The sequence below is a fragment of the Acinonyx jubatus genome, chromosome X (genome assembly GCF_027475565.1).
Source record: "Acinonyx jubatus isolate Ajub_Pintada_27869175 chromosome X, VMU_Ajub_asm_v1.0, whole genome shotgun sequence".
Classification (NCBI taxonomy): Eukaryota; Metazoa; Chordata; class Mammalia; order Carnivora; family Felidae; genus Acinonyx; species Acinonyx jubatus.
Genome location: NC_069389.1, coordinates 91,360,534 through 91,383,628, shown reverse-complemented (window position 1 = coordinate 91,383,628; position 23,095 = coordinate 91,360,534). Strand labels below are relative to the sequence as shown.

The 23,095-nt window shown below is 40.3% G+C and overlaps 1 pseudogene; it reads right to left on the bottom strand.

Moving 5' to 3' along the window:
* Window positions 1-2,681: 2,681 nt before the first annotated feature.
* LOC106985366 (CCHC-type zinc finger nucleic acid binding protein-like) lies at window positions 2,682-3,370 on the bottom strand (annotated as a pseudogene).
* Between the last annotated feature and the right edge of the window lie 19,725 nt (window positions 3,371-23,095).

Below are 23,095 nucleotides of genomic sequence, written 5' to 3'. Positions count from 1 at the left end.
AAGCCTAGAGCAGGAATCCCTCCTCATCAACACGGTGAATAGGAGATGATTAAAACACCTGCATTTCTGTCAAACTCACTTGTACTTTACTTGAATATTCTTTGAATTTTCCGAAAACAAAATCATACGTTTGAAAGTAACGTCGGTTTTTATTTCTCCCTTTTAAGTTCTTGTACTTGTTATTTATTTTTTCCTGCTTTATTGAACTGGCTAGGACTTCCAGTACAATGTTGAGTATAAGTAGAGATTGTGGACTTTTTTGGTCTTTCCCAAACTGAGAAGGAAAGTTTCTACATTTCATTCCTGCATTTTTCATTTATGGTAGTTATTTTGCTTTGCTTTGTTTTGTTTTGTAGACCCCATTTATCAGAATAAGAATGTTGTCTTCTATTTCTAGTTTTCTAAGAGCTTTCACTATAAATGTTAAGTGAATCTTCTCAGGTACTTTTTCTGCATCTATTGAGATTTTTTTTTTCTCCTTTGCTCTTTTAATATAGTGGATTACATTGATTGATTTCTCATGTTCAACCAATCTTGTATTCCTGGATCAAACTTAACTTGGTTATTTATTTATTTTTCTAATTTAGAATTTTTGTTACTGTGTCAATGAGTGAGTTAAACTTTCTCATTATGAAATACAACTTTTTATATCTAATGATGACTTTTACCTTAAAATCTACTTTTTGTGATATTAATTTATTTAATGGCAGCTTTCTTTTGATTAATGTTTGCCTGCTATATCTTATTCCAGCTTTTTACTTTAACCTTTACATTTATTTATTATTTTTAAATTTTTTTTAATGTTTATTTTTGAGAGGGGGAGAGAGACAGAACGTGACTGGGGGAGGGGCAGAGAGAGAGGGAGACCCAGAATTGGAAGCAGGCTCCAGGCTCTGAGCTGTCTGCACAGAGCCCAACGCCGGGCTCGAACTCACCGCAAGATCATGACCTGAGCCGAAGTCGGACGCTTAACCGACTGAGCCACCCAGGAGCCCCTTACCTTTATATTTAAAATGGGTTTTCAAAAAGCAACGTGTAGTTGTTGGAAATAATTATATTTTAATTGTAGCATTTGGTCCATTTTTGTGAGATGTATTTACCAATATATTTTAGCTTAAGTTTAATACCTTGCTGTTTGCTTTCTCTTTGTGCCACTATTTTACGTCCTCCTTTCTCTTTTGCTGTCTTCTGTATTAATTATTTTTATTGTACGTCTTTACATTAACTTTTTACTTAAAAATATTTTTTTAGTCCTCCACATTCTCCTCTTTAATATCTTTAATTATATATTTTGCACTGTGTACAATAAAGAAAATTTGTAACAAACAAAAAGAACTTTAGCCAAATTCCCTTTCCTCCTCCAGCTTTATTGGATAGTTTAAAATTACATTTCTATTTTCTAGGATATCAGTTGCTTTTTCCATATGACTTTTAAAAACTGATTACAGCAAAGGAAACAGTTGTTTAAGTGATATAGTACATAAAAATAACATCTTGGTTTCTGTGAAAATGCGTTTTTATGCCATTCTTGAATGACTCCAAATTATGCTAGCTCTGAGAGTAGATGTGTTCTAAACCTTGGCCATCATGGGGTGCCTGGGTGGTTCAGTCAGTTAAGCATCTGACTTCGACGCAGGTCATGATCTCAGGGTTCCTGGGTTCGAGCCCCGCATCGGGCTCTGTGCTGACAGCTCAAAGCTTGGAGCCTGCTTCGGATCCTGTGTCTCTCTCTCTCTCTCTCTCTCTCTGCCCCTCCCCAGCTCACACTCTGTCTCTCTTTCTCTCTCAAAAATAAACATTAAAAAAAAGAATCTAAACCTTTGCCATCACCTTATGTATATCCAGCATCAACACTGTGATGAAGTTATTACTGTTTAAGAGTTCACCTCAATTTTTCTCACACAGCCATTAACACACATTTGTCTTTTTCGTTGTTCATTTCCCTTCAACTGTATGTTCTATGTAGGGCTTGATACAGACAGTGCTTGATGTTATTTAATAGCTACTGAGGTCAGACAATCCAAGGCCATTATTATGCTAAAATTTAAGTTGTTTATGGAAACTTAAAGATACTTCCAGAATTGGTTTTACTTCCTACATGGGAACATATCCAAGAGACCCAGGGCAGACTTACTGGTCTGATTCAGCTCCTCCTATTCACCAACCCCTATTCACTAGTGTTCACTTTGTTCTTCAACAAAGCATAATACGTGACATCTCTACCAAACTAGACATGATGGGGCGCCTGGGTGGCTCAGTCGGTTGAGCGTCCGACTTCGCTCAGGTCACGATCTCACGGTCCATGAGTTTGAGCCCCGCATCAGGCTCTGTGCTGACAGCTCAGAGCCTGGAGCCTGCTTCAGATTCTGTGTCTCCCTCTCTCTCTGGCCCTCCCCCCGTTCATGCTCTGTCTCTCTCTGTCTCAAAAATAAATAAATGTTAAAAAAAAATTAAAAAAAATAAAAAAAACAAACTAAACATGAACTTTATTATTATCATTGTTTTTTTTAGTTACATGCAGAAAATCTATTTTTTCCCACTCCTTTCCTCCTTTTACACAGCAAGGAAAGGTCACTGACCTGGGAGTAACCTCTATCTGCCAATCTTTGGCCAGGGAAGAGGTCTCAGAGAAAATAATACAGCCGTTAATCAGAACAAGGAGGGGCAACAAAACAAAAGAATTAAGCCAGGGCTTCAATTGCGCATTTCTCTACAAGATGCCTTGACTCACCACAGCAGTAATAATTGACTTCACTTGCCTTGCAGCGATTGACAGTTACGTGACCGTGACCGGTTTCACCAAAGGTGTAGTATTTCACTTCGGTGCAGTCTTTCTGACTGTGTTCAAATTCTCCACAAGAATGGCACTTCTGCTCATCTGCATGGTCACAGTCATGAGCCAGATGGGCTGGTTTGCCACAGTTGTAGCAGCACTGTTCTCTCTCTTGGGCTCTCTGCCGTCCTTGGCCATGTGGCCACCTCTGCTTCAGTTAGCAGGCAACCTTCTGAGGATCCCAATCCTTGGCAAGATGACCAGACTCACCACAGTGATAACAGATGTCTGGAAGAGATGAGAAACCAAACGGGAAACCTCTAACTGAGGTAAAACCACCTCTACCATGGGTTTTCATTCCACAACCATGGCCTCCAATAGTTAGGGCCCCCCCCGGGCCCAATGGCCAGATCTTCCACACTTTGAGTAGTTACTGCTTCTCAAGGCTGCAGTTAGATCTTTGGCCCATCTGAGTGGGCCTTCGCTGGAAGCGACTCGGACGCAGGCCCAGGGAAAGTGGTTCACAAGGTAGTGGCTGTTTATTTTTAGGGTCCTTGCGGGTCTGCACCTATACTTAAATATTCTTGTAATATTCATGGTAGCTACCATAAATATCTTCATGTGTATTCCGGATATCAAAGTACTATAAATTAGTACTTTTCCCTCTTCCTGGAAAATTTAATGACCATAGAAACTTTATTTATTTATTAAAAAAAATTTTTTTTTTAGCATTTATTTATTTTTGAGACAGAGAGAGACAGAGCATGAGCAGGGGAGGGTCAGAGAGAGAGGGAGACACAGAATCCGAAGCAGGCTCCAGGCTCTGGGCTGTCAGCTCAGAGCCCGATGCGGGGCTCAAACTCACGGACCGTGAGGTCATGACCTGAGCCGAAGTCAGATGCCCAACCGACCGAGCCACCCAGGTGCCCCAAGACCATAGAAATTTTAAACTTCATTTGCTTTCTTTTTATTTTATATATTACCTTTGTCTCTGCATTTTTAAACAACTCAGTACATTATTATTAAGAATAAGCAGTACTGGGGCACCTGGGTGGCTCAGTCGGTTAAGCATCTGACTTTGGCTCAGGTCATGATCTCCCGGTTGGTGAGTTCAAGCCCCACGTCGGATTCTGTTCTGACAGTGTGGAGCCTCCATGGGATTCTCTCTCCCTCTCTCTGCTTCTACCCCACTCATGCTCTCTGTCTCAAAAAAATAAACTTAAGAAAATAACAATCAGTACTAGTTTTTGTGAAGTCACATATTTACCGTTTTGTTGCTCTTTGTTTTTTCCTCTATCTTCAAATCTGTTCTCATTTTCTTTCTCCTTGAATATGATCCTTTAGTAATTTTTCAACTGTGTGACTGCTGTTGGCAAATTTTCTCAGGTTTTTTTTTTTTTTTTTTTTTTTTTTGGTCTAAAAATGTTTTTCCTGGGGCACCTGAGTGGCTCAGTAGGTTAAGCGTCTGACTCTTAATTTTAGCTCAGGTCATGATCTCAGTGTTTGTGACATTGAGCCCCAGGTTGGACTCCACACTGACAGTGGGGAGCCTGCTTGGGATTCTCTCTCTCTTCTCTGCCCCTCCTCCTGCTTGCACTTACTCTCTTTCTTCTCTCTCAAGATGAATAGATCAACCTTTTTTTTTTTATTTTTTTTCAACATTTTTTATTTATTTTTGGGACAGAGAGAGACAGAGCATGAACGGGGGAGGGGCAGAGAGAGAGGGAGACACAGAATCAGAAACAAGCTCCAGGCTCCGAGCCATCAGCCCAGAGCCTGACGCAGGGCTCGAACTCACGGACCGCGAGATCGTGACCTGGCTGAAGTCGGACGCTTAACCGACTGCGCCACCCAGGCGCCCCTAGATCAACCTTTTTTTAAAAAAATGTCTTTCCTTCTCAATTGGTATTTTTGTTATGTAGAGAGCTATAGTCTGGTCATTTTCTTTCTTTTAGTAACTTAAAATTATGCCAGTGTTTTCTGGCTTCCATTTTTCATATAAGAAATCAATTTTCATATAGCAATACAGGCTTACCCCAAGAAGCAAGAAAAATCTCAAGCAAGTAACCTAATCTTTCACCTGTTTGTTGTCAAATATTTCTTTCAGTCTGTGCCAGCTGTGTGACCTCAGGAATGTTACTTAAACTTTCTGTGCCTTGGTTTTCTCAGCTACAATATGGGGGTAATATTAGTACCTATTCCATATGATTGTTGTGAGAATTTAATGAGATAATCAATGTAAATCACGTAAACAATTCTTGACAAATAAAAGGTACTAAATATTTCTTTATTTGTGTATCTCCTTGTAACTAGTGAAAAATTTTGTACATACATATATCAGAATCCCCATGGAATTCTAATCCTTTTCCCTAAAGTATACGCTTTTGTGGATAAAACGTCTTACATGGAAGCTGCATTTTCCAAATAGTGACAAAGAGCAAGACTTAATGTGTTCTTGAGGGTGTTCTTGATCTAATTACTGGCATTTGATCATTTCTTAACCACCAAATGTCATTTCTTAAGAAGGATTGCCCTTTAGATACAGATTTATTTCATTCCTACTTTTCTTCGGTGCAGTCTTTCTGACTGTGTTCAAATTCTCCACAAGAATAGCACTTCTGCTCATCCGCATGGTCACAGTCATGAGCCAGATGGGCTGGTTTGCACAGTTGCAGCAGCACTGGTACAAAGCCCCGTGTCGGGCTCTGCGCCGACAGCTCGGAGCCTGGAGTCTGTTTCCAATTCTGTGTCTCCCTCTCTCTCTGCCCCTCCCCTGCTTACTCTCTCCCTCTCTGTCTCTCTCAAAAATAATAAACATTAAAAAAAATTAAAATACCCTGTTCGAGGGAATAACATACCATGCCTTATGGTATTCTTTTTAATTCCCATACTCAAAAAAATTTTAATAACAAATTTATGTCAAAGCATGATACTAAGGCCTATGATCATATGAGATCAACATAAAGCTAAAACATCAAAGTATAAGTTCTCCCTTCCTTTGGCCATCTACTAGTGCAAATACCCATTTCTTCCAGATGTTTTTCATTTATTAAAAAAAGATTTTTTAATGTTTATTTATTTGCGTGTGTATGAGAGAGAGGGGGAGAGAGAGAGAGAGAGAGAGAGAGAGAGAGAGTGTGAGTGGGGGAGGGGCAGAGAGAGAGGGAGACACGGAATTGGAAGCAGGCTCCAGGCTGTCAACACCGAGCCCGACGAAGGGCTCGAGCCCATGAACTGTGAGATCGTGACCTGAGCCGAAGCTGGACATTTAACCAACTGAGCCACCCAGGCACCCCTCTTTCAGATGCTTGTGAATGTGGTTTTGTTTTTCAGTTGACAATTTCCAGGAACAGCTGCCATCTTGACATTAAACACAGCAATAGATTTTGTTTAAACCTTGGAAAAGAGGCAAGATGCATGATGATGGTGGCAGTGTGCTTTTATCACTGAAGCAATTAAGACATGAGAATATTAGAGGGGACTATTAATTCTGCTATTTAATGCTTTCACATTAGCTTTTTCTTTTTTTTTTAATTTTTTTTAACGTTTTTATTTATTTTTGAGACAGAGAGAGACAGAGCATGAACAGGAGAGGGGCAGAGAGAGAGGGAGACACAGAATCTGAAACAGGCTCCAGGCTCTGAGCTGTCAGCACAGAGCCCGACGCGGGGCTCAAACTCACGGACCGCGAGATCGTGACCTGAGCTGAAGTCGGACGCTTAACGGACCAAGCCACCCAGGCGCCCCCACATTAGCTTTTTCAAAACAGAGATAACTTCTTATCTTGCACTGAGATATTATACAGGGCATTTCAAATGCTTTGCAAAGATTAAAGCACTTAGAGAAATGCCAAACATTATTAGATGTCACCCTCTTGGAAACTACTTCCCTTGCTTTTTTATTTGCCTCCCTCATAGTTTTAATATTTCATGGATATGAGTTTTCATGTGATAGAGAAAAGACCCAGGCTGTGCCTTGTAAAACACTAGTGTTAAGCCTGCAATTTTGTTTAAAATTGCGTTCAAAGGATAGAATTGTTGCTTTTTGATACGCTCATAGACAATATTCTTTGGAATTGCTTTACTTGTCAAATTTTCTTCAAATAAATATCATGTACATAAAAAATAAAATGTAAATGTAAAATAAAGATAGTAAAGTCATTCAATGTAGTTGGAAATGAAAATCCTATAAACCGAGCTTGTTTTATATCTGACTACCACTGGGTGTCAGCAATGTATGACTTTCAATTGACGATCTCTAAATAAAGTATAATTGAGGTTTCTTTTTGTCTTAGTATTTGACTTCATATTTGTTTTCATTTGAAGTTGTGTTAATTTATTTTTTTTATTATTATTTTTAAAATTTGCACCCGAGTGAGTTAGCATAGAGTGCAATAATGATTTCAGGAGTAGATTCCAGTGATTCATCCCCTACATATAACACCCGGTACTCATCCCCAGTGTCCTCCTTAATTCCCCTTGCCCATTTAGCCCACCCCTCCACCCACAACCCTTCCAGCAACTCTCAGTTTGTTCTCTATATTTAAAAGTCTCTTATGCTTTGCCCCCCTCCCAGTTTTTATATTATTTTTGCTTCCCTGCCCTTATGTTCATCTGTTTTGTATCTTAAAGTCCTCATATGAGTGAAGTCATGTGATATTTGTCTTTCTCTGGCTAATTTCGCTTAGCATAATACCTCTAGTTCCATCCACTTTGCAAATGGCAAGATTTCATTCTTTTTGACTGCCGAGTAATACTCCATTGTATATATACACCACATCTTCTTTATCCATTCATCCATCGATGGACGTTTGGGCTCTTTCCATACTTTGGCTATTGTTGATAGCGCTGCTATAAACATGGGGGTGCACGTGTCCCTATGTATCAGTATTCCTGTGTCCTCTGGATAAATACCTAGTAGTGCAATTGCTGGGTTGTAGGGTAATTCTATTTTGAATTTTTTGAGGAACTTCCATACTGTTTTCCAGCATTCCTACTTCACCAGTTAGCTTTCCCACCAACAGTGAGAGTTCCCCTTTCTCTACATAGTCACCAACACCTGCTGTTTCTTGTGTTGATTATAGCCATTCTGACAGGTGTGGGGTGATATGTCATTGTAGTTGTGATTTGCATTTCCCTGCCGATCAGTGATGTTGAGCATCCTCTCATGTGTCTGTTGGCCATCTGGATGTCTTCTTTGGAGAAATGACTATTCATGCCTTCTGCCATTACCATTACTTAATTGGATTATTAAGTGTTTTTGGCGTTTAGTTTTATAAGTTCTTTTTATATTTTGGATACTGCCGGAGTCCAGCTCCCGCAGGTCCGGGGGTTCCCGAAGGATGAACAGCATCGGCAAAAAAGTGAAAAAAAAAATGAAACAAAAATAAAAACGGACACAGACAACAGCAGTGTGTTGAACTGACGGCTTTATTGCGGCAAACGTGGCATTATATTTGTTAGCAATTTCCTTGTAGCATGCGACATCTATGTTTTCTAGCATTATCTAATTCTAAAAATGTTCCTGTGTGTAATCACCCTTTAAGGAATAACATGGTTATTTTCTCATAACGTTCCCTCCTGCCCTTTGCTTATTGATTAATTTCTTACATTATTTTCATTATGTATCTACGTTTATCCATAATCTATAAAGCATTTGCTTTGTTGTTTTCATGAAAAGGCATCTATCTCTCAACACCTCAAGTGGAGCAGTTACAGGGACATGACTTCTTAGCTGTTTCCCTGAACCATTTGTGGTTTGAGGAACAAAAGTGTTCGCCTCGGTCCGAGGTGCCAGGAGGGGGCCAAGAGGGCCTTAGGAGCCCACGCCTGATGCATTCTCAGAGAGACAATGCACCTAGGAAATGATGAAACATTCTGTACCTTAACCAACTAGGTTCAATCTTCATCTGGAATGCCTCCTGGGGGCCAAGTGGGTCTAGGGGTTGGAGTAACTTGTGCCCATAGATACACTCCTTTGTTGCCGGAGTGGGGCTTTCAAATCCATTTATTCCTCCTTTGCTGGCAAACGTATGAGGCTATCCTTCCTTTAGGTAGAGGAGCCTTTATAGGGGTGGCAAGGGCTAGATGTAGGGCCGCACAATTTCCTTGCGGAACCTTATTTCCTTCCCCAATGGTTCTTTTGCCAGGGGGCCTGTCGAGGGCAATTCCCCAACAGACGATTCCCCAGTTACTTTTCTTAAGGCCAAATTACATAAAAGCGGGAGTACGAGAAGCTTCACTGTTGATGGGCCTCCCTGCAGTCCTGATGCATCCACCGCCCGGGCCCTGCCCTCAGGCTGGTTGGATCACTTGGCTTCCTGCAGGATACTAACCCTTTATCAGATATGTCATTTGTAAGCATCTTCTCCCATTCCTTTGGTTGCCTTTTCATTTTGTGAATTGTTTCTTTTGCTTTTCATTTCATTATCAAGCTTTTCATTTTGATAAGGTCCCACTAGTTTACTTTTACTTTTGTTTCCATTGCCTCAGAGAGATGTTGCTATGACCAATGTCAAAGACATTACTGCCTGTGTTCTCGTCTAGGATTTAGATCGCTTCAGGTCTCCCACTTAGCTATTTCATCCATTTTGAATTTATTTCTGTGTATGGTGCAAGAAAGTGGTCCGGTTTCTTTCTTTTGCCTGTTGCTGTCTAAGTTTCCCAACCGCATTTGTTGAAGAGACTCTCTTTTTTTCCACTGGATAGTCTTTCCTGCTTTATCAAAGATTACTTGATCATATAGTTGTGGGCTCATATCTGGGTTTTCTATTCTGTTCCATTGATCTCTGTGTCTATGTCTGTGCCAGTACCATACTGTTTTGATCACTATAGCTTTGTAATATAAAGTCTGGAATTGTGATGCCTCCTGCTTTGGTTTTATTTTTCAAGGTTCTTTGGTTATTTGGGATCTTTTGTGGTTCCACACAAATTTTAGGATTGTTTTTGTAGCTCTATGAAAAGGGCTGTTGGTGTTTTGCTAGGGATTGCATTAAATGTGTAGATTGCTTTGAGTAATATAGACATGTTAACAATATTTATTCTTCCAATCCACGAACATGGAATGTCTTTCCATTTCTTTGTGTCGTCTTTAATTTCTTTCATCAGTATTTTATAGTTTTCAGAGTACAGATCTTTTGCCTCTTTGGTTAGGCTTATTCCTAGGAATCTTAGCATTGAGAACTCCCCAGATTTGACTGAAATGCACTTATCTCACATCCAAGAGGCTCAATGAACTCAAAGAGAATAAAGTCAAAAAGTCATACCTCAACACATCATAATTAAACTGCTGAAAATCAAAGACAGTGAAACTTGAAAGTGGTAAGAGAAAACTGACTTATCACATGCAAGGGATCTTCAATAAGATTAACAGTGGATTTCTCTTCAGAAACCATGGAGGCTTAGCTGGAAGTCAGATGACATAATCAGAGTGCTGAAAGAAGAAATTGTTGATTGAGAATCATAAATATGGCAAAACTGTGCTTCAAAAATGAAAGAGAAATTAAGGCATTCTTACATAAAAACTGAGAGAGTCCCTTGGACACCTTCCCTACAGGAAATAATAAATAGGTCCAGTATAGATAGGTTTGGCATCTTCTGAGGCCTTTCTTCTTGGCTTACAGATGGGCATCTTCAAACCACGTTCTCACATGGTTTCACATGGTCTCTCTGTGTGTGAGCAGGTCTGATGCTTCTCCGTGTGTCCAAATCTCCGCTACTTATAAGGACACCAGTCAGATTGAAATAGGGGCCACCCTAACGGCCTCATTTTAACTTCATCACCTCTTTAGAGGCCCTATTTTCAAATACTGCTCACATTCAGAGGAACGGGGGGATCAGAGCTTCCACATATGAATTTTGGAGGGACCCGATTCGGTCCCTAACAGACAGGATTAACTAAAGGTCATGTGCTATTTTAGATGGGATCCTGGAAAAGAAGAACATTAGGTAAAAAATAAGGAAATATGAACAAAGTATGCACTTTAGTTAATAACGATGTGTCAGTACTGATTCATTAATTGTAACAAAAGTACCATCCTGACTTAAGATGTTAATTGTAGCGGAAACTGGGTGGGAGTTTGGGAAATGCTGTAGTTTTTCTAATCCTTAGTTTTCTCGTTTGTAAAAGGGGAATACTAACAGTGCCATCTATATTATAAGTTATGTTGAACTGAAAACGGATAATGCAGGTTTAGACGCTTTGTAGTATGTACATCATGATACATGCAGATGTATTTTTTTAAGTGAACGTTTCATTTTACAACAGGTATAGATTTACAGAAAAATTGCAAATAGAATACAGTGCTCCAGTATACCCACACCCAGTTTCCCTACTATTAACATCTCACATCAGTTTGTTACTTTGTTACTAGTAATGAACCAATATTGGCATATTATTATTATTATTAAAATCCATAATTTATTTAGATCTCCTTGGTTTTTACCTAATAACCCTTTTTCTGTTCGAGGATCCCATCTAGAATGCCGCATTACATTTTGTTATCATGTCTGCTTAAGCTCCTCTTGGCTGTGGTCTTTTAAAAACAATTGTTTTTAAGGTTTATTCATTTCTCAGAGACACAGAGACAGAGCGTGAGTGGGGGAGGGGCAGAGAGAAAGAGGGAGACACAGAATCTGAAACAGGCTCCAGGCTCCGAACTGTCAGCACAAAGCCCGATGCGGGGCTTGAACTCATGGACCGCGAGATCATGACCTGAGACCAAGTCGGATGCTTAACCAACTGAGCCACCCAGGTACCCCGGCTGTGGTCATTTTAAGAAATTTTCGGCATATGTGCAGGTATACCTTTCTTTTGACACTGATAACACCTTGGAACTAAAACAGCATATTCTGAGTACTTTCAAGGACTGTCCGAGATACTCTGGAGCCTTATTTCTCAAGTCAGAAACCTGAGGAGACGTTTCTGAATCATAAATCCCTGGACCTCAAATAGCCCTAGTAAATGAGTATCTCCTGTGCTGAGTGATTTGGGTGGGGCCCAGAAAGCCAGGTTTATTATTTACTCACTTCCTTACTTACACAAATTCCCCAAGGGATTATGAGACCATTGATCCAGTGCAAGTTTGTAAACAGACATTTGATATTCACTCCTCTGGACCATGGACCATTTCATTTGTTTCTCTCTTTGTTAATACCTGAATGGCCCAGAGAGATCTGTTCGAGCATGTGGTTTGACTCTATTGACATTAAGATTCTTGCTGGGTGGGCGGCTGGGGGGCTCCGTTGGTTAAGCTTCTGACTCTTGATTTCAGCTCAGGTCGTGATCTCACGGTTCAAGAGATTGAGCCCTGCATAGGGCTCTGTGCTGACAGTGTGGAGTGAGCTTGGGATTCTCTCTCTCCTCTCTCTGGGCACCTCCCTTCACTCTTTCTCTCTCTCCAAATAAATAAACTTTGAAAAAAGACTCTTGTTAGATAAAAGATGAAACTAGATAATTCATTCAGCATCTATGAACTAAACCTCCATCAATGCTTACATAAGGGGGTATCCATCCACATAACAAAGAAATAATTCAGTCTTCCAAAGAACATCAAAAAGACACATGGGGGCACTTGGGTGGCTCAGTCCATTAAGCGTCTGACTTCGGCTCAGGTCATGATCTCACCGTTCGTGAGTTCAAGCCCTGCGTCAGGCTCTGTGCTGATGGCTCAGAGCCTGAAGCCTGCTTCGGATTCTGTGTCTCCCTTTCTCTCTGTCCCTCCCATGTTTGCATTCTCTCTCTCTCTCTCTCTCTCTCTCCCAGAAAAAATACACATTAAAAAAAATTTAAAGAAACCCCATGGGATTCAAATCCTGAATTTTGACCAGTGTTATCAGACAGAAAGGCTTTTTCAGTCATTCAACAATAGTAGATAAGGCTACAGGAAAAAACCGTCTTCTGTAGTGAGCAAGATGTTGTAGCATAGAGCCAAGAAAATAAAATAATGTTCAGGCAAGTTCCTAACCCACTGAATGCCAGACGATAAACACTGATGAGCTGTCTATCCAAATTACTCTCCAGACAAAATGAGATGTGTGTCAAATAGACTTTGGCAAGTACAAACACATAAGACAAGCCTTTCTAAACCACAGGCCTCAGGGAACTTCATCCTCAGGTCCTTCACAATCATTTCTTTTGGGGAAGTCATGGGAGTTTGTACTTGGGATTATAGTAATTTGAGCACCAGTGTAATTCCCCCAAAGGATCTAGCCAAGAAAATAAGTTCTCTGACACATTATATTGCAATTCTTTCTTTTCTTTCTTTCTCCCTCTCCTCTCACATTCTGTTTTCACATTAAACATTCTAGTGGCAATTTATTAATACACAATTGTGAAGAGAACTTGTCAATGTTGGAATAATCTGAGAATGCTCCCGAGGCCACTGTCTTCCCCGTATCAAGCATCCTAGAAATCAAATCAATAAGTAGAATACCTTTAGGGGTGCCTGGGTGCCACAGTCGGTGAAGCGTCCGACTCTGGCTCAAGTCATGATCTCACTGTTCACGGGTTCAAGCCCCACGTCGGGCTCCGTGCTGACAGCTGGGAGCCTGGAGCCTGCTTCGGATTCTGTGTCTCCCTCTCTCCTCTGCCCCTCCCCGTTTGCACTCTGTCCCCCTCTCCCTCTCAAAAATAAATAAACATTAAAAAAATTTTTTCTTTAAAGTAGACCACTGATCCGTAAACATGAACTGAGAACTAGCCAGGTTATGGAAAAGTTCGGTGACTTCTCCACTTCCCATGTGGGAGTACAAGTACCCATTAATTGAAGTGTTTGCCTTGGTCTGTGTGCTGATCTATTACTTATTTGCCCTGGAATCCATTTCCTTCCTCTCTTCTGCATCAGAACAGCCCTTCTTAGGTATCTTTGCCCTTTTCCTTTCTTAGCAGGTTGGGCAAACGTGAGGCACTGGGATATTGGAGGGTGTGAGGAGGCAGGAAGACAAGGTTATTTTCCGTCTTCTCGCTACTTCCCCTGGCATCTCTAACAATGGCTGATTCTCCTGCCTGGCTTCGATCCTTGTCTACGATCCCAGCTCTAGTCTTGTTTCTAGGTACTACAGTACTCACCCAGCTTCTGGGCTCTGTTAATTCCTATTCTTTGTCACCCCTCCACGGGGAGGCATGACTTTCTGTCGTCTCTACTCCCTGAGTGGTCTCGCCTTTTTCTGTTTGGTTTCTCAGTGTGTCCGTCTTCTAACAAAGGCCAGTATTAGATTCTCTCTTTTGGAAAGATCCAGAATCTTTTTTCCTGGTTGAACTGTATGTGATATAGTCAGCCTGTGTCCTGGATGATGCTAGAAAGACAATAAAAAATTATTTCTCTCCAGACAATTATTAATAATAATGAAAAGTTTGACTCAATAGTTGAAGAAGTCGTACAGAAATACCCACAAAAGTTACGATAGATGCAGAAGTACGTACACTAAAGAATAATATTAGAAAATTTTAGTAAACAGCCTAACCATTTATCAATTGGGAAATGCTTAAATAAATTATGGCTTGTTCATAGTCCGGAATACCATGAAGACATTTTAAAAAATGCGATTGGGGCACCAGGGTGGTCAGGTGGTTGAGCATCCGACTCTCAGTTTCAGCTCAGGTCGTGATCTCACATTTTGTGACTTCAAGCCTCACAGCAGGCTCTAAGCTGACAGCATAGAGCCTGCTTGGGTTTCTCTCTCCCTCTCTCTTTGCTTCTCCCCCACTTGTGCTGTCTCTGTCTCTCTCAAAATAAGTAAATAAATTTTTTTTAAAAAATTAAAAAAAAGAATGGGATTTATTTATAGGTCCTGATGTGTAGAGCTCTCTAGAATTTTGTGAACAACGAAAGCAAGAGCAGAAATCTACCTATTTTTAAAAACGGGTGTATGCGTTTGTATATAAATATATGTGTATTTGCATATGTATATTTCATATATGCATATGTGTATATAGGTGTAACCATATGTATATGAAAAACATTCAAATCAAGTGCTTGATTCCCTCACCTCTAACCTGCTTCCCCTTAGTGTTCCTCACCTCGGTAAAATGCACCACTATTCAGTCAACAAATCAAACTTGGATTTATTCTCCTCTCTTCTCTCTCTTACACCTGATATTCAATCTGGGGGGAAATCCTGCCGAAATTGCCTTTATTTAAAGCCTTTTAAAACTGTTTGCTTATTTTGAGAGACAGAGAGAACAGGGGAGGGGCAGAGAGAGGATCCCATGCAGGCTCCGTGCTGTCAGCACAGACCCTGATGCGGGGCTTGAACTCACAAACCATGAGATCATGACCTGAGCCGAAATCGAGTCAGATGCTTAACTGACTGAGCCACCCAGGGGCCCCTATTGCTGTGCTGACACAAACTGTGAGATCGTGACCTGAGCTGAAATCAAGAGTCAGAAGTTTAACCGACTGAGCCACCCAGGCACCCCAAAAGTAGTTATCCTCTTTTTAAATGCTTATTTATTTATTTTGAGAGAGAGAGTGAGCAAGCAGGGGAGAGGCAGAGGGAGAGGGAGAGAGAGAATGCCAAACAGGCTCCATGCTCAGTGCAGAGTCCTATGTGGGGCTTGATCTCATGACCTGAGCTGAAATCAAGAGCTGGACACTCAACTGATTGATCCACCTATGTGTCCTGGATTTGTCTCTTCTTTTTTTATTGTACATTTTTGAGAGAGAGATAGCAAGAGAGAGAGAGAGCACTTACAAGTGGGGGAGGGGCAGAGAGATAGGGGGATAGAGCCAGAGACAACTGGAAGCACTGAGCTGTCAGCACAGAGCCCAATGTAAAGCTCGAACCCATGAACCATGAGATCATGACCTGAGTTGAGGTTGGACACTCAACCAAGTGAGCCATCCAGGTGCCCCCTGGATTTGCCCTTTAAAAGATATCCGGAATCCAACCACTTCTCACCATCATTGGACTATTATAAACCAGTTAACTGGCATCCCTGCTTCTACCTTTGCCCAGAAACCTTTGCCCCTTCACACCGAAACCAGAATCATCCTTTAAAAACAAACAGTTCTGGTCATTTCCATGTTCAAAGACTTCAAATTCAAGTCCCTCTGTGGTCTTAAGAATGGCTACTTGTCTAAATTTTTCTTCTAACATGTCTCCTTATACAATCTGATCTAAGCACACTGACCTCTTGGTGGTCACCCAAATAAACCCCACATGCTCCCGCCTCGGGGCTTTTGTACTTCTTGTCCCCACTGGCTGAGATATGAATAGGATGCACTCCTTCACTTTGTTTTGGTTTCTGCTAAAATACTATCGTGCCAGAGAAAACATTCCTGACCCTTCCATCTAAAATACATATCAGGACAGTCATTTGTTTTGTTCCTCTGCCTTCTCCACTAGAATGAAAGGTCTATGCAGGCAGGGGCTCTTTTGCTTTTCCATGTATATCTTATGTATTTAGTATAGTCATGGATCAGTATGAACGGATACCTAGACGTGCTTTGTATTCACACGCGTAACGTCCTGAAAGAAGACCTGCCATATTGTTATCCGCTTATCCTTAGAAAGTGGAGGTGGGGTAGGGATGGCTTAAGAATGATCATTTTAATTAATTTATTTATTTCTTCATTCATTCATTTATTTAAATGTTTATTTATTCATTTTGAGAGGGAGAGAGAAAGAGGGGGAGGAAGGGAACGAGAAACAGAGAGAGGAAGAGAGAGAATCCCAAGCAGGCTTCATGTTGTCATCACAGAGCCTGCCTCCAGGCTCGATCTCTGGACCACTGGACCATAAGATCACGACCTGAGCCCAAATCAACCTACTGAGCTGCCCAGGTGCCCTGAGAATAAGTTTTACGCTTTAGTGATTAAGAGTGAGGGGACTAGACCACTTCAGTCAGAAGTTTATTTATCATCCTTTCTACGTTTTCTAGTAGCTTCTACCCTTCCTCTTTAATAAAGAGTAGTAGAATAACTAAATTCCATTTTTAGCTATGATACATGAAATATTTTTAAAGAAATATGAAGTTGGTTAACTCCCATTAGTAATATTACCCTTATTGTGCCTAAAGATGTGTCTGTCAGAGTAATGTTTCCATAATGAACATATGATACGCTCTCTACTTGTTTTCTCTGTCTTTGTTTTATTTTCTGTTTTTGTTTTTTTTTTAATTGTTGTTGCTGTTGTTTAATGCTTATTTTGAGAGACAGAGCACGCAAACAGGGGAAAAGCAGAGAGAGAGAGAGAGAGATCGTGACCTGAGCCAAAATCAAGAGTCGGATGCTTAACCGACTGACCTACCCAGGTGCCCCGTCTCTGTTTTGTAAATACCTTTATTCAATATAGTTAACATACAATAAACTACACATAATTAAAGTGTACCATTTGATATATTTAGACATACGTCCACACCAGTGAAATCTCTACCCCAATCGAGATGGTGAACATGTCCATCACCCCCAAATTTTCTTTGTTTTCCCCACCACCACCCTCCTCCATATGCCAGGCAATCACTGATCTGTTTTCTGTCACTTTATCTTGGTTTTGTTTTCTGGAATTTTATATAAATGGAATCATACAGAATGTATGATTATTTTTCTGCCAGACTTTCACACAGCATAATTATTTTGAAACTCATTCATATCATGGCATGTATAAATAGTTCATTTTTGTTGTTGCCAGCTTTCATTCCACTGTATAGTTATACCATAATTTTTTTATCCACCCACCTGTTGATACACTTTAGGGTTATTTTCAGGCTTTTGCTATTACAAATGAAGCTGCTATAAGAATTTGGGTACAAGGCTTTGTACGGACATATGTTTTCATTTCTTTTAGAGTAGGATCATATGGTTTTAACTTCTTGAGAAACTGTCAAATTGTCTTCCACACTAGTTGTATCATTTTACATTCCCACACGGATGTATGAGAGTTCCAAGTGTTCCACAGTTTTGTCAAAACTTGGTATGATTGGGGTGCCTGGAAGGCTCAGCCGGTTAAGTGTCCAACTCTTGATTTCAGTTCAGGTCATGATTCCAGGGTTGTGGGATCGAACCCCACATCAGGCTCTGTGCTGAGTGGGGAGCCTGTTTAAGACTTTACACTCTCTCCGTCTGCCCCTCTCCCATTGCACTCTCTCTGTCTGCCCCTCTCCCACTGCTCATGTGCATGCTCTCTTTCTAAAAAAACAAACCAAACAAAAAACAACAACAAAAACTTGGTATGATTAGTTTTACCCTAATAAGTGTCTGGGGTATATCACATTGTGGTTTTAATTTGCATTATACTAATGCCTATGCGTTATCTGTAGATCTTCTTTTAAATTAATTAATAATTTTTTAACATTATTTTTTAGAATTAAAAAATGTTTATTTTGAGAGAGAGAGACAGAGAGAGAGAGACAGAGAGAGAGCAACAGCCTGCATGAGTGGGGGAGGGGCAGAGAGCAAGAGGAAGAGAAAGAATCCCAAGCCGATAGAGTGGAGCTCAATGCAGGATTTGATGTCATGAACTGTGACATCGTGACCTGAACCGAAATCAAGAGTCAGACACTTAACCGACTGAGCCACCCAGGTGCCCCAAAACTTTATTTTTTTAAGACCAGTTCTAGATTCACTGCAAAACTAGGGGAAAGATACAGAGATTTCCCATCGGTACCTGCTTCCCGCACACATTCACCAGAGTGGTACGTTTGTTACAATGATGAACTTACATTGATATATCCTTATCGCTCAAAGTCCGTAGTTAATATTGGGGTTCAATCTTGGTGTTGTACATTCTATAGGTTTGGACAAATGTAAATGACATGCATACATTATTTGGTTTTGTACGGTATATTTTCACTGGCCTAAAAATCCTCTATGCTTAGCCTACTCGCCTCTCCACCGAAAACCCCTGACCTCCACTGATCTTTTGACTATCTCCATAGTTTTGCCTTTTCCAGAATGTCATATAGTTGGAATCATACAGTATGTAGTCTTTTCAGACTGACTTCTTTCGGTTAGTAATATGCATATAAGTTTCTTCCATGTTATTTCCTTTTAGTGTTCAATAGTATTCCATTATCTGAATGTATCACAGTTGATCCTTTCACCTGTTGGAGGACATCTGGTTGCTTACACGTTTTGGCAATCATGAATAAAACTGCTATAAAAATCCAGAGGCAGGTTTTTGTGGAGACATAAGTTTTCATCTCCTTCGGGTAAATACCAGCAATCACGATTGATGGATTGTATGGTAAGAGTATATTTAATTTTGTAAGAAACCATGAAACCGTCTTCCAAAGTGGCTGTACTGTTTCGCATTCCCACCAGCGATGAATGATCGTTCCTGTTGCTTCACCTCCCCTCCAGCATTTGGTGTCGTCAATGTTCCATGTGTAGCATGTAGTGATATCACATTGTTGTCTTTTTTTCTTTAGGATTCTTTTTTTTTGTGTGTGTGTGGAAACTTTATTTATTTATGGCAGAGAGAGACAGGGAGAGAGAGGATCCCAAGCGGGTTTCGTGCTGTCAGAGAGGAGCCTGATACAGGGCTCAATCTCAGGAGCCATGAGTCATGACCTGAGCCCACATCAAGAGTCAGATGCTTAACTGACTGAGCCACCTCCCGTTGTTGTCTTCATTTGCATTTACCTGACAACATATGATATGGAGCATTTTTTCATATGCTTATTTTCCATCTGCATACCTTTTGGGCGAGGCATCTCTTATAATCTTTGGTCCATTTTTAAAATAGCTTGTTAGTTTTCTTAGTGTTGAGTTTTTAGCGTTCTTTGTATATGTTGGGTTAACCATTCTTTATTAGATGTACCTTTTGCAAATATTTTCTCCGGGTCAATGGCTTGTCTTCTTATTCTCTTGACATTGTATTTCTCAGAGCAGAAGTTTTTCATTGAAATGATGTCAAGCTGACCAATTATTTTTTTTTTCGTGGATCATGCCTATGGTGTTGTATCTACAGAATAAGTAATGGTGATAAAAGGTACAGCATAGGGAATGTAGCCGACGGCATTATATTGCATTATATGGTGATAGATGGTAGCTATACTTGAGGTGGGCATAGCATAACATTGTCAAATCACTATGTTACACACCTGAAACTAATGTAACACGGTGTGCCAACTATATTTCAAAAAGTCATTGCCACACCCAAGGTCCCCTAGGTTTTCTCCTATATTATCTTCTAGAAATTTTAAAGTTTTGCATTTTACCTTTAGATCCGTGATCCACTTTGAATTAATTTTTGCAAAGGATGTTGGTGTCTAGATTAATTTCTTTGCATGTGGATGTCCAGGTCTTCTAACACCGTTGGTTGAAATGACCACCTTTGCTCCATTGTATTGCCTTGGCTCCTTTGTCAAAGATGAGTTGGTTGTATTTATGTGGGACTATTTCTGGGCTCTCTATTTTGTTCCGTTGATCTATTTGTCTATTCTTTTGCCAATACCACATTATCTTGATTACAGTAGCTTCATAATAAATCTGAACGTCAGGTAGCATGAGTCCTCTAACTTTGTCCTTCTCCTTCAATATTGTGTTGGCGATTCTGGGCCTTTTGCCTTTCCATATAAACTTGAGAATTAGTTTGTCGATACCAAAAAAATAACTTGCTGGAATTTTGTTTAAGGTTGCATTGACTCTATAGAAAAAGTTAGGAAGAAAAGACATCTTGACAATATTGAGTCTTCTTATCCATCAACATGGATTATCTCTCCATTCCTTTTGTTTTTCTTTGAATTCTTTCATCAGAGTTTTGTAGTTTTCCTCATATAGGTCTTTTTTTTAAAGAGATCTTTATTTATTTGTTTTGAGAGAGCAGAGACAGCATGAGTGGGGAAGAGGCAGAAAGAAAGGGAGAGAGAATCTTAAGCAGGCTCCATGCTGCCAGCGCAGACCCCAATATGGGGCTTGAACTCATGAACTGTGAGCTCATGGCCTGGGCTGAAATCAAGAGTCAGACGCTTAACTGACTGAGCCACCCAGGCACCCCTCCTCATATAGATGTTATACATATTTTCTTAGATTTATACCTAAGTATTTCATTTTGGGGGATGCTAACGTAAATGGTATTGCTTTTTTAATTTCAAATTCCACTTGTTCATAGCTGATATATAGAAAAACAATTGATATCTCTATATTAACCTTGTGTTCTGTACCTTTCCTATACTTCTATTAGTTCCAGGAGATTTTTGTCAACTCTTAGGTTTTCTACATACACGGTCATGTCATCTGTGAACAGTATGTATCTTCTTTGGTTAAGGATCTGTTCAAACCTTTTGTCTTTTTAAAAATTGGGTTGTTTTTTGGATCGCCTGGGTTGCTCAGTTGGTTAAGGTCCAACTTCGGTTCAGGTCATGATCTCATGGCCCATGGGTTCAAACCCCACCCACGTCCGTCTCTTTGCTGACAGCTCAGAGCCTGGAGCCTGCTTCGGATTCTGTGTCTCCCTCTCTCTCTGCCCCTCCCCCACTCACGCTCCATCTCTCTCTGTCACTCAACAATAAAATAAAATGTAAAAAAAAAAAAGAGTTGAATGCTCAACCGACTGAGCCACCCAGGAGCCCCTATATTTTTAGGTTTTACACTTTGGTTAATGATTTAACGTTTCTAGGTGGTGTACATTATGAATTGAGGTTAATTTTTTCTATGTGAATATGCAATCGTTCCAGAACAATTTCTTGGAAAGACTGTAATTTCTTCACTAAATTGTGTTTGAGTCTGTGCCACAAATCAGTTGTCCATATGGATGCGTGTGTACTTCTATACTTTTAATTTTGTTCATTGATCTGTTTATTTTCCTGACAGGACCACTGTCTTGATTACTGTAGCTTTATAATAAAGCCTTAAAAAGTGGCAGTGTTAGTCTTCCAAATCTGTTATTTTTCAAAGTTGTTTTGGCAATTCTAGGTCTTTTTCATTTCTGTATAAATTCTAGGGTCAGATTGTGACATTCCACAGAAAGGCTTTTGGGGTTTCATTTGGCATTGTATTGAATTTATAGATCAGTTTGGAGAGAAATTACATCTTTACCATATTGTGTCTTCCTCAACCGTAAAGATAGTATCTCTTGGGGCATCTGGACGGCTCGGTCTGTTAAGCATCCGACTCTTGATTTTAGCTCAGGTCATGATTTCACGATCATGAGATCAGCATGGAGCCTGCTTGGGATTCTCTCTCTGCCTCTCTCTCTGCCCCTCCCTGGCTCGTGAGTGCGTGTGCACCCTTTCTCTCTCTCTCAAAATAAAAAAATAAACATTACAAAACATGTAATATATCTTTCCATCTTATTTAAGCCTTCTTTAATTCTTTCAGCACTGTTTTAATACAAGCAAAAACATACATACATTTGTATTTCCCCTTTCTTAGATAAAAGGTGACATATTACGTACATTGTTTGGCAGTCTGTTGTTTTTACTTAAAAATGTGTCGTTTTCCTTCCTCACTAGCAACATAGAAATGCCTTACCCCTACAGCCTTGCCAACAGAGTATGTTGTCAAATTCTTAGATTTTTGGCCAATCCAATAGGTGAGAAATGACTTCTCAATGTATTTTGATTCAAATTTGTTACAGGTCAGGTCTCCAGGAAACAGACTCTGATTTGATCGAAGTGGTGTTGGGCCAAGGGAGACGTTAAAATTTGATGTGCATGAACAAGGGCCCTCAGCAGATCCCAGAGAGAATTCCAGAGCTGAGGTTAACTAGAAGAGATGTCTCGATTTGAAGCAAAGGGTCAGGCCTTTGTATTTTCTCACTGACCACGATCGGATGCAGGCTGCCCTCACAAAGGGGACATAATATTGAACACGGCTGCTTTCTTAAGCTGAGAACTGTTCCTGGAGAGGGACTCAGCTCACCGTTTTCAATCATCAACATTCCTGGAGAAATGTTTGTTTCAGTCCCCTGGAACTGGAGATGTGGGTTGATCTGGATGGCTTATTTACAGAATACACCACTGCATTTCTATAACTTAGGAGGCTGAGCGATAGGTACATGGGGTTCACTGTGTAATTCTATTTTAGTATGTTTGAAATCTTCCATACTCAAAATATAATTTGAATTTCTATTTTTTTAAAGTTTATTTATTTTTGAGAGAGAAAGAGACAGAGCGTGAGCATGGGAAGGGCAGAGAGAGAGGGGGAGACACAGAATCTGAAGCAGGCTCCAGGCTCTGAGCTGTCAACCCAGAGCCCGATATGGGGCTTGAACTCACAGACCAAGAGATCATGGCCTGAGCCGAAGTCGGATGCTTAACTGACTGAACCACCCAGGCACCCCAATTTAAAAAAAATTTTTTTTAAATGCTTATTTATCTTTGAGAGAGAGAGGGACAGACCATGAGCAGGGAAGGGACAGAGAGAGGGAGACACAGAAT